The sequence below is a fragment of the Myotis daubentonii genome, chromosome 5 (assembly GCF_963259705.1).
Source record: "Myotis daubentonii chromosome 5, mMyoDau2.1, whole genome shotgun sequence".
Lineage (NCBI taxonomy): Eukaryota > Metazoa > Chordata > Mammalia > Chiroptera > Vespertilionidae > Myotis > Myotis daubentonii.
In genome coordinates this window covers 12,107,119-12,111,769 of record NC_081844.1, presented here as the reverse complement: position 1 = coordinate 12,111,769, position 4,651 = coordinate 12,107,119, and the positions used below count along the sequence as shown (strand labels likewise).

The 4,651-nt window shown below is 47.3% G+C and overlaps 1 pseudogene; it reads right to left on the bottom strand.

The window, feature by feature from the left end:
• Nucleotides 1–3,073: 3,073 nt before the first annotated feature.
• Nucleotides 3,074–3,888, bottom strand: LOC132234091 (speedy protein C-like; annotated as a pseudogene).
• Between the last annotated feature and the right edge of the window lie 763 nt (nucleotides 3,889–4,651).

Here is a 4,651-nt window from a genome sequence, read left to right as displayed (position 1 = left end):
CATTCACTTCCTCTACTGTTCTGTTTGGCAGGTCTGTTTCCTGTCAGGTAGACAGCCCAGTATTAGAGTTCCCTGCGCTCCACAGCTCCTCTGCGTCATAAGCCACAATCCTTTTTTCAAGCAGTTGGGAGCTCTTTGTTTCTTAGTCTGCCTTTAGTTGCATTCACACAAGAGTCAATTTCTGATACAACCCCTGGGTGGCAGTGTTTCTGTATTGATATCCGGGACTAAAAGGCTCCTCCCCTACCCAGTGTTTAGATGGCTTTCCCTGCCACACGTAATGCTGGGTTAGAGGAATGGACTGCCCTAGAGCTGGCTTCCTGTTCGTTTCTCCACACTCTGTTCTCCAGGTTCCACAAAAACAGCTTTCTCCTGCAGTCTCCGCGAGTGTTTTTTAATTGGAAGATCCCGTGTACTGGGCTTAGTAATCAGAAGCAAGGATTTAAAAAAGAAAAAGAAAAAAAAAAAAAAAAGAAGAAAAGAAAAGAAAAAGCCACAGGATGCGCACAGACTCGAATCTTCTCCTGGCATTCCGCAGTTGGTGCACTGGCAGAACTCCAGACTGCCCTCCTGTGCCCAGCCCTGCCGTGGGTTAATTTCTATAGTCTCCTTCTGCCCGCAGCCCTGTGGACCCCCTTCCACATTCGAGGGCTACACTTACCCCAGCAGCGAGTATTCTGTGGGGCGCAATCTTCCTTTGAGACTCTAGTTCCCGCTGTGCGCATTTCACGCCTGTTTCCGCGCATTTTTCCCTTCAGCCTAGACCCCAGATCTCACCTCTCCCTAGGCCAGTGGTTCTCAACCTTCCTCATGCCGCGACCCTTTAATACAGTTCCTCATGTTGTGGTGACCCCCAAACATAAAATTATTTTCGTTGCTACTTCATAACTGTAATTTTGCTACTGTTATGAATCGTAATGTAAATATCTGATATGCAGGATGTATTTTCATTGTTATAAATTGAACATAATTAAAGCATAGTGAGTAATCACAAAAACAATATGTAATTATATATGTGTTTTCCCATGGTCTTAGGCGACCCCTGTGAAAGGGTCGTTCGACCCCCAAAGGGGTCGCGACCCACAGGTTGAGAACCGCTGCCCTAGGCAATAGCTGACCTTTCCATCCACGGATTTCTCACCAGCTGTGTTTGATTCGCCAGTTCGGGGTGGATATTAATTGATTCAGCTGATCCTTCTCTCTGCTCTGTGAGAAGGCACAGGGGTCATCTGCGTACTTGCGCCGCTTTGTCTCCTCCTGGACAGACTTTCTAGGCGCCTGCGGTGGGAGAGGCTGGAGTCTTGGTATTCCTGGGTTCACAGCTGAGGTAGCTGGTCCCTGGGGTTGTGGCTGTAGGATCCTAGGAGGTGTCCACGGGTCTCCCTGATTGAAGGTAAGGATGGGCTTCAGATCAGCGCCACTCTCCCCTTCAAGATGGCAGTCTCTGCGCAGAGCCATCCACTCTGGGAGAGATTTCAGCAGCAGGAGAGGCTGCCTGGCCAGGGGAGCCCGATCCGGCAGTCCCCAATAATTCCTTGGAATATAGCTGTTCCTCACTCACAAATACATACCCTCCCCACACATCCACTCACTCTCCTTTTGTTCTCTCACTCACACACTACCTTGCAGCCTGCTGTCCTGTCGGCAGCCATCTTTATCCCTGGTGTCTTCATTTTCATTGCTGTATAGTATTCCATTGGATAAATGTACCACAATTTAACTATGCTTCTTTTGTGGGCATTTTATTTCCAGTTTGAGGCTATTACCAACTGTAATGCTAACATGACCATTTCTGGAGCACATAAGTATGTCTTTCTGTAAAATAATTACTTAGGAGTGAAATTTTTTGGTTGCAGGGTGTATGCATCTTAAACTTTATTAGATAATGACAAAACTATTTTCCAAAGTGAGTTAGCCAATTTCCTCTCTCAGGAGTACTGGAGAATTAATCCCACTTTCTTGTCTCTCTCCTCTACTCTTTCTCCTCCCTCCGCTCCTTCTGCTTACTGTCATGTCTACCATGAGTTTGCACTGTACTCCCTTTCTTGTATACCTTACTTCATCTAGTTGAGTACTGATATTTTATGATAAATAATCAGTAAATATATTGTACAACTGATCAAGAAACTGAATTAATGACTGAAATATTTCTCATATCCATTAGGGTGCTATCTTGAAGAAATAAAATATCATCGTGTCCTTACCTAGTCTTTTTGGGAACATGCGCTTCTTCAGATAGATTTATTCTGCTTGAGGGCTGTCTAAGAGCATTGTGCTGTGTGTGAAAGTGCATGCAAGTGTATGTCCAGGGTCTTGTCAAACTTTTACATTTTTTTCTCATCAAATTGTTGCAAAATGTCATCTCGTAATCATGATTTGCATTTCCCCGAACAAGATGATGTTGAATATCTCCCCATGTTTATTGGCTATGTATATTTAATCTTATGTAAAATATGTCTTTAACTTCCCATTTGACAGGTGAGAAAACATAGGCTCAAAAGTTTAAGTATCTTGCCTATGGTTATATAAGTATCATGTGAGAGATTTGGGCTTCAAAGTCAGGTTTGTCTAAACACAAAACATTTTTTTCTCCATCACCTGGCATGGTTTCCTTAAGCAGCAGTTTTAAATGAATATGTCAGAAGTCATTCACTCAAATAAGTGATTTCTCTCAAAGAACTCACTTGAAAAGTCTATTCCTTTATCCCAACAATGAGGCCATTGTTTGAACAATTTATAGATTTCTTTTCTTAATTGTTACCATTTGAAACTGTCAGTTAATAAACCCTGTAGGAATATAGTCTTGTTTAATTAAATTTTCCTCACTTTCTTGGAATCCAAATGATATTCCCCACATTTTTTTTCCACACAGTGGACATGAGTTTATTAGAGGGGGGCAGGGTCAGAGTGGGTGCAAGTTGCAGGTTGGGAGGAGGGGCAGGGGGCTTGGGCAGCACTGACAGCCTGCAGTCAACAAGACAGGAGGGCAGTGGGCCACAGGGCAGGCAGGCCCCTGCTCTTCAACCTGCGTGCGTGCGTGCTTCCGTCCGTCCGTTCCTCCATCGGTCTGCGCCTAGGGCACTGGCAGCGGCTCCAAGAGGATGTGAAGGGTGGAGGTGCCTGGCTCCAGAAGTAGCTGGGAGGGCATGACCATGAGGAAGCCCCAGCCCAGGGGTCTTCAGCCCCTGAGAGACAGGCCTGGGAAGGAGAGCCGTACCACTTCGGGTTTGGGGCAGGACTCTTGGGTAGGACAGGCAAGGGGCAGGGTTGGTGGGAGTAGTGACTATGGAGAAGGGAATAGCCACAGAGGGAGCCCCGGAGAGAGTGATCCCGGCCTTTGAGTAGCTCCTGTGAGCCACGCCATGGTGGGGGCACCGCTCCCGAGCCCAGGCCCAGTGGGATGGCTCCATGGCCATGACCTTCTCACAGCGCTGGCGGCTCACTAAAGCCCGGAAGCCCATCCTCGCCCGCAGCTTGTCCCTCTGACGCTGGAAGTCTGCCACCTGATTGGGCCAGCCCTCGCCCAGGGCCCACGGGAAAATCATACATTTGGCTTCCTCCAGGTCCTCCTCCATATCGCTTGCAAGGTACAGTGCCAAGAACAGGTTGCTGCAGGTGTACTCGCTGAGCTTCAGGTTGGCGCGCCGGAAGTAGACCAGCACCATGGCCAGGAGGTACTTACCTGAAATCTGGAAGCAGGGTCTCTGGCGAGGCATTCCTGAGGCAGCTGTGCTCCAGCAGGCGGAGGAAGGCCCGGAGCTCCAGGTGCTGGCGGGCAGCCAGAGGCCCACTGCCCCCATCTTGACCGCTCCAGCCCCACAGCTTCACCCGGATGGCAACCTCATGGGCAGTGGCTCCAGCTTTGCTCATCTCATAGCGGGTGGGGGCGGGTGGGGTGAGGCGCGGGGGGTGAAGGGGGGGGCACCTCAGCTCAGGGGTTACCTGCAGCGTCCACATTTTTAATTCATCCACTTTGGGAACTATTGCCATTTGGAATGGCTATTTGTTGTTTCAGAAATTAAAAATACCATTAAGATTTTTTGAAAATGTGCCTCCTGGACTCATTTCAGTGATTTTACAGCTGTGTCTCTTGAGCCCTGTGGACATACCTAAGAACCCCTGAAGGTGACAAAAGGAAGCTGAGTGCCCATTTTAACAGGACATTTTGTGTTTCCTGTATGGGGATTGTATTTAATTTATTTTGAGGGGGGAAAGCTGGTAAAAATCCATTTATGAGAAGCGTTTTCTAAATTCTTAAGTCCCGTCATTACTTTCTACCCCCTTACCCTGCTAATGTTCATAGCACTTACCCATCTGATAAATTTCTTTGGCTGAACATCAACTCTGTACCCACTACAATGTAACTTCCATGACGGGGGAACTTTGCTTTGCTATTATGCCCTCACCATCTACAAGAGTGCCAGATTCAGGGTGCTTACTCACTACCTATTCAATGAAAGAAATAATGAAAAAGGTTACATTGAGTGTTTACTTACTGCTGGGCACCCTCATCCCACCTGTTGTTCCACCTCCACTCACAGATTGCATAAAAAAGAGGGAAGGGGTTGGCAGGGTGCAAGTGCATCATGGGAAATTAAGAACTCAATAATAGTTCATTTTGGGGATTGTAGTTTTATATGTACTTCATCTA